At 38.4% G+C, this 13,179-nt stretch overlaps 1 pseudogene; it reads right to left on the bottom strand.

Moving 5' to 3' along the window:
- Positions 1-709: 709 nt before the first annotated feature.
- On the bottom strand, positions 710-827 carry LOC145027763 (5S ribosomal RNA; annotated as a pseudogene).
- Between the last annotated feature and the right edge of the window lie 12,352 nt (positions 828-13,179).

Genomic DNA, 13,179 nt, shown 5'->3' with positions numbered 1-13,179 from the left:
GAAATGCACAGCATACCAGTGGTGTGTGACTATCCAGAAGTCTTTCTTGAAAATCTTCCTAGATTGCCCCCTGATAGACAAGTGGCGTTCAGAATAGACTTGTTACCAGGAACAACACTAATAGAAAAAGCCACATATCGATTTGCATCCACATAAATGAAGGAGCTTATGATACAACTTCAGGAGTTATTGGACAACGATTTCATTAGACCTAGTTCATCACCATGGGGAGCTCCGATGTTATTCGTGAACAAGAAAGATGGGAGCATGAGATTGTGCATAGATTACAGAGAACCGAATAAGGGAAAAATAAAGATCAAGTATCCATTGACAAGAATTGATGACCTGTTCGATCAGTTGCATGGTTCGAGTTATTTCTCGAAAATCGATCTTAGGTCAGGAAATCATCAGCTAAAGGTAAGAGTGCATGATATTGAGAAGACTGTGTTCAGAACAAGATATGGACACTACGAGTTTTTGGTTACGTCATTTGGACTAACCAATGCTCCAGCAGCCTTCATGGATTTAATGAATAGGGTTTGTAAACCATTCCTAGATAAATCTGTGATATTGTTCATAGATGACATTATGATTTACTCAAAAAGCCAGGAGGAGCGTGGCAAACACTCACGAGAAGTATTAGAGGTATTAGAGAAGGAGAAGTTGTAACATCCCCCTCTGGCACGTATCACAATATTGTCCGCTTTGGGCCACTCAACACGAGGACTTCCCAGGGGGTCACCCATCCTAGTACTACTCTCGCCCAAGCACGCTTAACTGCAGAGTTCTGATGGGATCTGCTGCCCTCACGGCTTTGAAACGCGTTGTGACAAGGAAGGTATCCACACCCCTTATACGGAGATGTTTTGTTCTCCTTCCAAGCCGATGTAGGATCAGGTGCAACCCACCTTCACCCCCCATTATAAGGTTCGACGTCCCCGTCGAACACATCGACCCGTGCCCTGGCTCTGATACCATTTGTAACATCCCCCTCTGGCACGTATCACAATATTGTCCGCTTTGGGCCACTCGGCACGAGGACTTCCCAGGGGGTCACCCATCCTAGTACTACTCTCGCCCAAGCACGCTTAACTGCAGAGTTCTGATCGGATCTGCTGCCCTCACGACTTTGAAACGCATTGTGACAATGAAGGTATCCACACCCCTTATAAGGAGATGTTTTGTTCTCCTTCCAAGCCGATGTAGGATCAGGTGCAACCCACCTTACTTGTAACGACCCAATTTTCATGTCCAAAAATTTCATTTTAAAATATTACTTTAGAAAACATTAATAGATAAAAACATTGTTTGATCACACCATAACACATCGCAAACCATGTTTTAAAAAGTCAAAACATACATCCCATCAAAATATCAGAGTACAATCCCAATGAATCTCGTAAATGCGGAAACCAGAGTGTGTGCATGATGTGCTGTTACCGCGCCGGCTCCTTCCCCTTCGGTGAAGAGGGACCTGAAAACAAAACTGTAAACGTAAGCACAAAGCTTAGTGAGTTCCCCCAACGTACCACATACCATACAAGAACATAACATACGTACTGCCAGGCCATTCTGGGGTGCCTGACTACCCGGTACGGCCATTCTGGGGTGCCGACCTACCCATACGGCCATTCTGGGGTGCCATCCTACCCGTGTCAAGCCATTCTGGGGTGCTGACTACCCATGTCAAGCCATTCTGGGGTGCTAACTACCCATCGGTCCTAACAACCGATCCTCGGGGACTGGTCCCCTCCCGCTACCCCTATCGCATAACATAACAGGCCAACATACAAACATATCATCACATGCTGTCAGACGTTTCTGGGGTGTCTGACTGCCCTGCGGTCCTAACAACCGAACTTTACTACTATCGCATATAACGTATCATGATAGCATATAACATATCAGGTAATAGCAAACCTAGATGATATCACAAAGACAATCATCTATCATACGTCTCCTATTGGTGGGTCGGCATTGTGGCCTTAGACCCACCACTATTGGAAGGTAACTCACCTGATACTACTGAATTGCTGCTGCTAATCCCTTTGACCGCTACCTGACCTCTGTCTTCAAACTGCTGCTCCACTAGCTCTTCGAGCTACCAATATCAATATAACACTTAGTCTAACTGACCTCCAATGGTCAACTAAGTCAACTATTACCAATGCCAAAGTCCCAGTCACATTCAACCTTCCAGGCCAACCCTACTCGCCGAGTCACCATACTGACTCGCCGAGTTCATATATTTAGAGTTATTCCTGTTCGCGACTCGACTCGCCGAGTCAGCCACTGACTCGCCGAGTCTACTGATTTTCGAGTCTTGTCCTGTCCAACTCACTGAGTCCTGGCTCGACTCACTGACTCAAGTCTTAACTCGAAGGGTTTGGGACCACGCGACCTGACTCGTCGAGTCCAAGAACAAACTCGCCTAGCACAAGGCAATCTCCAACCAACTCGCCGAGTTGTTCATCCAACTCGCCGAGTTCCTGCCCATCTTCATTCGACTCGTCGAGCTGTTCATCCCACTCATCGAGTTCCTCCTCATCTTCAAGCTACTCGCCGAGTCCATTCGGTTCTTCATACATGCAGAGGACCTTTGAGTCATGCATGGACTCCAAACTGTAGATCCACTCTTCTAAGGTCTATTCCTTACGTAAAGTGGCAAACTTTACGTGTGGCTGAGGAGATCTAGGCTAAAAACACTATAAACTAGGGCTTAAGATAAAGGGGCTCAACAATCAACCCAACAACTGATGCTTTATGAGTCTCTAGGCCATGATACATTTAGATCTGAAGTAGCAACTTCAGGTCTGAGCTTCCCACTCGAAATGGGTCTTAATCAACCATAAAACCCCCAAAACTCATAACAAAATAGATCTAGATGCAAAGAAGGGAAAACGACAGCTTAATACCTCCAAGAAGAACACAAACTGAAGTAGATCTCGGATCTACACCTCTCTTTTGAAGCCACCTTCCTGATCTTCAAGTCCCTTCCAAGATTTCCTTCCCCCAAAGCTATTTCTCTCAAATGATGGAGGCTCCCACGAATCTAGGGTTTACAGTTTCTCTAGGATGATATGGAGGCTGAGGGAGGGGCAGAACTCCCTTTTATATAGGATACAACTCCCAGAATTAGGGTTTTCCTCGCACAGACCAGACTCGCCGAGTCTCCTTGGTCGACTCGCCGAGTCGGTCACTTCCTCCCCGACCCGGATCCCGCTCGGACTCGCCGAGTCCCTCCTTGGACTCGCCGAGTCGACCCCTAAACTTAGGGTTTCCTTTCCTTTCTTGGTCTTCGAAACTTTGGGTGTTACAGAAGTTGTATGCAAAGTTCTCCAAATGTGATTTTTGGATTTAAGAAGTCCAATTTTTGGGTCATGTGGTTAACGAAGAAGCGATTATGGTTGACCCCGCTAAGATTGAAGCTATAACAAAGTGGGAACCACCAAAGAGTCCCATAGATATCCAAAGCTTTTTAGGATTAGCTGGATATTATCGAAGATTTATTTAAGGCTTTTATTCGATAGTTGTTCCATTGACAACTTTGACCCACAAGGGAGCTACTTATTCTTGGAGTGAGAAGCATAAGGAAGCATTCGAGAAGCTATAGAAGAAATTATGTGAAGCACCGATTCTTTCTCTATCCGATGGAGTTGATGACTTCGCGGTGTATAGCGATGCGTCGGGATTCGGGTTGGGATGTGTTATAACTCAAACAGAAAAGGTGATAGCATATGCATCTTGACAATTGAAAGAACATGAAAAGAACTACCCCACTCATGATCGGGAGTTAGAAGTGGTAGTATTTTCCCTAAAGATATGGAGGCATTATCTTTATGGCACAAAGTGCAAACTTTTCACTGATCATAAGAGTCTTCGGTATCTCTTTAATTAGAAGGAATTGAATATGAGGCAACGAAGCTGGCTAGAGTTACTCAAGGGTTACGACTGTGAGATACTTTACCACCCTGGTAAAGCAAATGTTGTCGCGGATGCTCTCAGTCGGAAGGCAAACCTTGAAAAGAAAAGTCCAAGACCATGTAAGAAGCTCACAAGATAGCATTTGGGTACCTAAGACGAGAGGATTAAGAGATCTTCTAATGGAAGAAGCTCACAAGACCATGTACTAAATTCATCCTGGTAGCATGAAAAATGTATAGGGATCTGAAACCCTACTGCTTGTGGCTGACGATGAAGCTAGATGTTTCAAAGTATGTAGCCGAGTGTGTGATATACGCAAGGGTTAAGGCATGACATCAAACATCATATAGGAGTTTAGAACCTTTACATGTACCCATGGGTAATTGGGAAGACAATACCATGGATTTTGTGACTAAACTGCCCAGAACAAAAAGCGGTCAAGACATGATTTGGGTTGTCGTTGATCGATTCACAAAAAGTGCATATTTCATAGCCGCCAATGAGAAGTGGTCTATGGAAAAGCTTGCTAATGCTTATGTGAAGGAGATAGTTAGACTTCACGGTGTTCCTTTTACGATTGTATCGGATCATGATAGTCGTTTCACGTCGATATTTTGGAGAAGTCTACAAGAGGAATTGGGTACGAAATTGTGTTTAAGTATAGCTTACCATCCGCAAATCAATGGTCAGAGCAAACGAACAATTCAAACATTGCAAGATATGCTGAGACCACTTACCTTGGAATTCCAAGGTAATTGGGATGAACATTTACCTATGGTAGAATTTTCCTACAATAATAGTTTCCACTCGAGCATTAAGATGACACCATATCAAGATTTGTATGGAAAAAAGTGTCAAACACCATCATGATGGCTTAAAGCTGGAGAAAAGCCGTTTATGGGAAATGAGATATTCCATCGGACTGCTGAAAAGTTGAATGTGGTTAAGGAAAGGATGTTAGCAGCTCAGAATCGTCAAAAGAGCTATGCTGACAAGAAAAGACAATCAATAACATTCAAAGTTGGAGATTCGGTTTTACTTAGAGTCTCAACGTGGGAGGGTTTTTCCTCCTTCATCATCCCCTCAGTCCAGAGAAAAAACTAATCATGTATTTTTCCCCATTTTTAGTGTATGTGATCTTAAAGCGTATTCTTTCGTGGTTGTTATTAAAGGAGCTATAAGTTGGTGGTGCAGTGCTGAAGGGAGAAGCTTTAGATCCAGGATTTTCAGTGTTCATGCAGCCACTTGGAGGTATAAATTTGATACCTTGGTCATCTCTTTGCTAGATCTCTTTATTTGAAATTTTATGGTGATTATTATCTTATTTTGGAGTCACTCTTGGATTTGAGCATGTTATGATGCTAAGACTTTAGATCTTGAGAATTCATTGCTTCCACAAACTTCAAGTTGCCAACTTTATCAAGTATTGGCCCTTCTTCATGTCCTAAGTCCATTGATAATCCATATTTGAGTGTTTTAGCCCTCTTGATGCCATTCATGGACGTAAAGCTAGCAACTTTACGTGGCATTTCAGTCCTAAGAGACCAGATCTATAGTTTGGGGCTTTGGTTTTGCTTGGAAGTGTCTAAGTTCATTAAGTCTAAGAAAACTCAATGAGTTGCTCTGCCAACTCGTCGAGTTGGATCGGGTTTTCCCACCTTTTGGATGCTGAGCAAACACAGCGAGTTGATGAGATAACTGGAAAAGTTGGCTAAGGTTATTTTTCCTGGTTTTCTGAACACTGAAGGAACTTGACGGGTTGCTAGATGCACTTGACGATTTGGATCATGGACTGTTGACCTTGACTATTGAATGTTGACTTTGATCATGGTTGACTAAGTTTGAGTTAAAGGGTATTTTGGTAATTATGGATTTTAATGAAGTGAGTCACATGGTGGTTGTAGGCAATCGATATCGGAGCTGAGAGTTGGGATTTGATCTTCTTGAATCAGCACTATACTCAAGGGTCTAAGGCACCAAGGCCAACCATTCGGATTGTTATCCTGATTTGTTACCGTCATGATTTGTTAGATCGGTATCCTGGTAGATAGGATGTTTCTATGTGTTATGGTATGTTAGATCAGTATCGTGGTAGATAGGATGTTGCTATACCTAGTGATTTGTAGACCAGTTTGACTGTCAGTAGACTGTTATGTGATTATCTTATATATATATATATATATATATATATATATATATATATATATATATATATATATATATGCATATGTGTGATGCGTGGTTGAGGCTTTACCAGCTTTGTGCGTAAGCCAACAGACCGGGGCATTCCAACCCGATGGTTGAGGGCCGAGAGTATTCCATCTTGAGGATGATTGGACTCATAGTATGTTGTCATTCCAACCCGATAGTTGAGGGTCGAATGTATTCCATCCTGATGGATGATTGGATTCATAACATGTTGGCATTCCAACCCGATGGTTGAGGGCTGAGGGTATTCCATCCTGATGGATGATTTAACCTGTAGTATGTTGGCATTCCAATCTGATGGTTGATTGGTCCCAAAGTATGATGTTATTATATGTGTCTTATTGTTGTGTAGTACTTTGGGGGTACTTACTAAGCATCGTGCTTACAGTTGTGGATTTTGTTTCAGTTACTTCGGATGATCGCGGCAAGGCGAAGACTTTATCGTGCACCTCCTCGTTTTTCATGTTGTGACTTCTCAAAAAACTCTAATATTGGATTATTTTGAAAACAATTTGTAAAAAATGGATGGCTTTGGAATGTTTAAAAAGTTTAAAATTTTCATGAATTTTATGGATGTTACATCTTCTTCCTTGAATTGAGCTTGTTCTTCCTCTCGAACAGCTTCGCTGTTTGGAAAAGATAGGCTTTTAACCTCCTTGTTCAAACAAGGAAATATATCTTCAAAGAACGAAGCATTCCTTGATTACATTATGGTAATCTTGTGTATTTCAGGATTGTTAGAATCATGAACAAGAAAACTATAAACACCACTACCTTGTGCATACCTAATGAATACACATCCATTGTTTTAGGCCCTAAATTTTGTACCTTTGGTGGTGGTACAACAACTTTAGCTAGGCACCCGCACACTTGTAGGTACTTATATGATGGATTTCTTCCCATCCAAAGTTCATACAGTGTTTCATCCTTTTCTTTGTGAGGTGTCTTATTTAGAAGATAGTTAGCTGACAAAATAACTCCCCCTACATTGACTGGTTTATACCCGAACTAATTATCATGGCGTTAACCATTTCTTTCAAGGTATGGTTTTTTCCTTCAGCAATTCCATTATATTGAGGTGAATAGGGTGATGTGAATTCATGAAAAATTCCATTTTTCGCACAGATATCAACATAAAGAGAAACATATCCCCCACCCCTATCACTTGTAACTACTTTAATTCTCTTGTTGAGTTGATTCTCAACTTCATTTTTGTACAAGACAAAATTGTCTATTGCTTCATATTTACTCTAACGTAAGTATATGTAAAAATAATCCATGCTATCATCGATGAACGTCATGAAGTCTTTGTTTTAAATCACACATATTAGTGTGAAATAAATCAAGAGGCCCGGTGTTTCTTTTGATTGTTTGGAAAGATAAGCTAGTTTGTTTGGCTTCAACACATGTGGGGCATTTGTGATCTGATTCAATATTAAGTTTTGGTATGTAGTCTAGTTTAATTAATCGTTTAATAGAATTGTAATTTACATGTCATAAGTAACCATACCAAACATTTGAACACTCAAGAAAATAAGCAGAAATGGAACTTGCTTTATTCATTTTTTTTGTCACCATTGCAGTCAATTTGAACATGCCATTCAAGGCATATCCTTTCCCCACAAACATATCATTCTTGTACAAAAAAAACTTATTTGAATCAAACACAAGCTTAAAACCAATCTGATTCAACAAACCAGCCGACACTAGATTCTTATGAAGTTCAGGAACATACAAAACACCCTAAGTTTCACATCTTTCCCTGAAGTCATTTTTAGAATCACATTACTAACACCATTGATATCTGTAGTAGCTGCATTTCCCATGTAGAGATTTTCACCATCTTCAACTTCCTTGTAGGTGTTGAAAACACTCATATCATGAGACAAATGACGAGTAGCCACCGTGTTAATCCACCACTACTTTGAATTTGTATTGATGAGATTCACCTCAAAGACCATAGGCATGAGATCAGTTATCATGGCCACTAACTCCATGTTATCATTCACCATTTTTGCTTGATATTTTTTCCGCTTAGGATGCAGGCACTCCGAAGCCTTTTTACCCAGTTGGCCACACTTGTAGTACTTAAACTTCTTTTTGAAAGTTCCTGCCTTGGGGCCTAAGTTTTTTCCCTTTGCGAGGTCCCTTGATTTTGATCTTGGAAGTTTGACTAGCTTCCACCATATGAACCTTAGAAGATTCAACTTCACTTCCTTTCTTCAAAGTCATTCAATTTTCTTCTTCAATGCGAAGACGTACCACCAGTTCCTCCATAGACATCTCCTTTCGCTTATCCTTAATGTAGTTTTTGAAGTCTATCCAACCAGGAGGAAGCTTTTCAACCATTGATGCAACTTGGAAAGACTCATTAAGATCCATACGTTCTTCATTGTTATATGGTATAATGACTTGAAGGTCTTGGACTTAAATCATAATAGATTTTGAGTCAAACATTTTTTATTCCAAGAACTTAGCAGCAAAACGCTTCTTCGTAACAACATCTTTTGTCCTATAAATCCTTTCCAAAGATTCCCATAGTTCCTTAGTAGTTGTAACCTTACAATAGACATTATAAAGTACATCAGTTAGCCTATTCAACACATAGTTGCGACAAATAAATACCGAATGCTTCTAAGCATCCACTACATTCATAGATTGAGCATCAGTCTACCCCTCAACAATTACATGACCAGATTCTATTAGGAACCAAGCCATGATCAAAGTGGTCAAGTAGAGAGCATCTTCTGCTACCACCTCTTGAAGTTCAAGCTAGAAAAATTTTTAGGTCGCTCAGAATGATAAGCTATGATGTTTGGAACAGGTGCATTTGGGTTCACAGAAGGGGTACCACCAACAACAGGAGTTCCAGTAGTAACATGAGTTCCAGTCATTCTAAAAGAATCACAATCAAAGTTAAATTGATTACAGGAAAAAATCAATACATAATCGATTTAGAATAAAAAGAACAGAAAATGAAAGATTTAGAATAAAGAAAAATTTTGTTTAAGACTGTTAAATAAACAACTTCGTTTTCTTCTTGAAATATTCTTATAACAAAAAAGTTTAGCAGTAAACGTAGTGGCTAAGGCTCAAGTTGGACTCGATTCCTTAAAAATATTCACCGTCTGTTCCCCAAGGTACAACAACCTTAGCAGTGTGTACTGCCGAATATATCCACTTTCCTGAAAGAATCCTCGGAAGCAGGTGTACAAAGAAGGAGGAGGAATAAGAGTTCTTTCATTTGTGAGTTGAATGAGACATCGGAGGTCTCCTTTTATAGTTGAACATGTAACGGGAACAAATCAGTTTGTGATACAAAATTGGCTGAGGCATTAAATGCCAATAAATGTGTAACATCCCCCAAATTTCTCTGCTAGAAAATATCGATTTAGTTTATGCTTTTAAAATAAAATCAGAGTAATCTTTTAAAAGATGTTGCGGAATTTGTCCCCAAAACAAAACATGATAAAATTTTATCAAAACATTTCTTAAAGAAATATATATCTTAATTATATATCAAAACCTCGGGATGTCATGTTCCGATACAGACCAAAAGCATAAACACTACATTACAAGTCTCACAACAGTTATTTACAACTACTGGCTTATAATCCAAAATCCCTCGTCATTATCCAAATTATGTTCTGGGTCCACTACCTGTAATATAAAAAACTGAGTGAGTTAAGCTTGGAAGCCTGGTGAGCATATAGGGTTTTCAACCCACAAATAATAAATTTATTAATTTCATCACCCAACAATAAATTTATCAATCCAAAATAAATTTATTAATTTTATCAACCAAAAATAACCCTGATTACCCATTCTCGTTATCCTCACTTTACGTTCCTAAACACCTATACAAGGGACCAAGCCTAAGGATCACCATCGAGATGCCCAATAGTGCTAAGGGGATTCCTCAGCCATAAATGTTTGTAAGGCAACCATAAGGGGGATGGAGTACACCAACGAACATATAGTTCACCAACACCTACAGGTTACGCGTCTGCTAGCGTTCCACTGGACTGTCTAGAATGGTTTGTGGTTGTCATCTATACTCCGCTAGATGACTAGAACAACAACAACAACAACAACATCGAGGTGTCTCATCATTTTAACACGCAACTACTATTTCATCTACCCATGTTATACTTAACATATTTGTAGATAAAAATACATATACAGTTTAAATCATTTTAAAACCTGTATAAAACATTCATTCAACACTAATCTCAAATAAACAAACAATGAATATACACATAGCATATATTTTGTAGAAAATACTTCATATCTATGTGTAAGATGAAAGTAAGTACATACTCACTTGTTTTAATAAAATTGGGTAGCACTTTGTTTCTTAAAAAAATATTCTTCGATGAAACCGAGATTATTTCTCAAAAACCGCGCTTCACGTGGACTGAGTTTCGGCTCGAAAACTATTTTTCTCGGGATCTTCGGGCTCTCCGGGACTTTCTTATGATCCTAGGATGATATATTAGGGTTAGGGGTATTTAGAGTAGGTAAAAAGAAAGTAGAGGGGTGAAATGAGTAAAAATGTAACCTTAAATTTTGCTAGCTTGGGTTCCTATTTATAGGGGGACCAAAGCACCTTAGTACGTAGGGCGTACAGCTCAGGTATGTGGGGCGTACTGCCTCACATAAGTCTTCATTGGGCGTAACTTCGTACGTTGGGCGTATGAAGTGGATTGGCCCGGACGTACCAAGGCTACCATACGTGGCTTACATGAGAAGGAGTAGGAATGGTGACGGACTTCGGAACCCATACACGAATACACTGGGCGTACTCCGTCGGACCAGACTCGAAGTTTGTGCCCTAAACTTCAAAAATTCGTAACTTTCACATACGTACTCCATTTTTGATGTTCTTTATATCCACGCGTAGGTACGACTGTACTATACAACTTTCATTTAGAGTCTGTTGGCTACTTTTGACTTTATTTTTAAAGTTTATTTTTAACATACTTCGACAGGAAAAATCCGTTAAAAATTCATAACTTCTTCATCTAACGTCTGTTTTAGTCTGTCTTTTTACCAGTAATCTATAATCAACAAGATCTTCGATTCTTGTTTACGTTGCTTTGGATAAAAATAATTCGATCTAAAATTCGAGTTTCGGACTACATACTACTATGTCAAATCTTAGAAAATTCATAACTTTCTCATACGAAGCCGGATTTGGACATTCTTTTTATGCACACTCTTGGTTTAATGAATACTACGACTTTCATTTAGATTGCTAAGGCTATAAAGCACTTTATCGTAAATTCACTTTTTATGTCACACAATATTTTGTCGGTTCTATCACGAAACTTCGACAAGTCATAACTTCTTCGTTATAACGCAGATTTTTGTATTTTTTATATCTCTGGAATCCTTGTTTTAACCACTACAACTTTCTTCATAGATATTGGGTTTATCTGACGTTTAATTTCAAGGCTTATTTTTATCCTTAATTCATTAAATCATAATAATTAAGCAATAAACACATAATAATAAAATAATACATCTTTATTATTTCAAAATAAGTTACAAATGTTGACCTAGACTATTAAATCTTCATTTAATGCCTAGCCTTGAAACACGGGCGTTACAATTCTCTCCCCTTTAGGACAGTTCCGTCTACGGAATCACACATCAGCAAACAAATGCGGGTAACGACTCATCATGTTACTCTCCGTTTCCCAGGTGAGATTTGGCACATTTGCATGTTTCCATCGCACAAATACTAATTCGACCATCTTGCGTCGCAACTTCTTAGTCTTACGGTCAACGATTGCCTCTGGTTCTTCCATTAACCTATTGCTTTCATCCAATCTTAATTCAGAAATTTGAATTATGTCGGGAACTTCTCTCATGAACTTCCTCAAATAACACACATGAAAGGTGTTATGAATACCATCTAGTTATTCTGGTATTTCTAGCTTGTAAGCTTGGTTCCCAATCTTCTGAAGAACTTTAAACGGTCCAATAAACCTTGGACTCAACTTTCTCCTGAACCCATGGTTCTGCCCTCGGACTCCTGTATTTCTGAGTTCACATATATCAATCCGAATATGTACCCCACACCTCATGTCTCGGTTAATAAATTAAGTTTAGCCTAATATTAATAACAACTATACCAAAATATGTTGAAAATACTAAAATCACCAACATTTGTTAAGCAGATGTAAGATGTAATAACACTTTCAAAAAATGCATAAATTTCACTTAAGATATAATAACAAGTTTAAGAAGGGCATAAATTTCACGGGCAGTTCATAAGATTCAATGTAAATGATCTTCACGATTTTAATGGATTTCATGAATAATTCATAAAATCTCTTGTCAGTAAAACTATTTTGTTGCGAGACTACTTGCACCATACATAAATTGAAAATGCTATTACTTTGTAGTAGATGGCTCCTGTTTTTGGCCATTTTGGTAATTAACTCATAAAATATTTTGATATTATTTTTAATTGAAATCAAACATTATGTGCTTAATTAGTATGATATTCATACGAAACAAAAAACATAAATATCAAAACGTCACATTAATCAATAGAAATCATAAGCTGGATCATTTGGTATCGTATTTAGATACTGCATGCCAATTTGTATAAAAAAGAAAGTTCATCTTTCTTACGGATTCAAAAATATCTAATAAAAGGTCATATATTAAAAGGACAAAGAAACCTAAAGATTCCCCATTTACTTTTCTTGGATCTGTTGAAAAAGCGTATGTCCCAACACCAAAATCCAATAAACTGGAAAGATAACCATTATCCGATGACACCACAGATGATGAAAAATTCTTTATATATATATATATATATATATATATATATATATATATATATATATATATATATATATATATATATATATATATATATATATATAAACTAGTAAACTTTTATATACTTATCTTGATAAAAGAGTTATATTAATAGCATATGCTAACTTTTGTAACTATTTGCTTATATAATTTGTAATATTTAAGCGATTTCCTTCTAAAATTATACGAGAATTACATAAATAATATAAG

This window comes from Lactuca saligna, chromosome 1 (assembly GCF_052625555.1).
Source record: "Lactuca saligna cultivar CGN05327 chromosome 1, ASM5262555v1, whole genome shotgun sequence".
NCBI lineage: Eukaryota > Viridiplantae > Streptophyta > Magnoliopsida > Asterales > Asteraceae > Lactuca > Lactuca saligna.
Note: the sequence above shows the minus strand (reverse complement) of the source record. Positions and strands in the feature narration are given on the sequence as shown.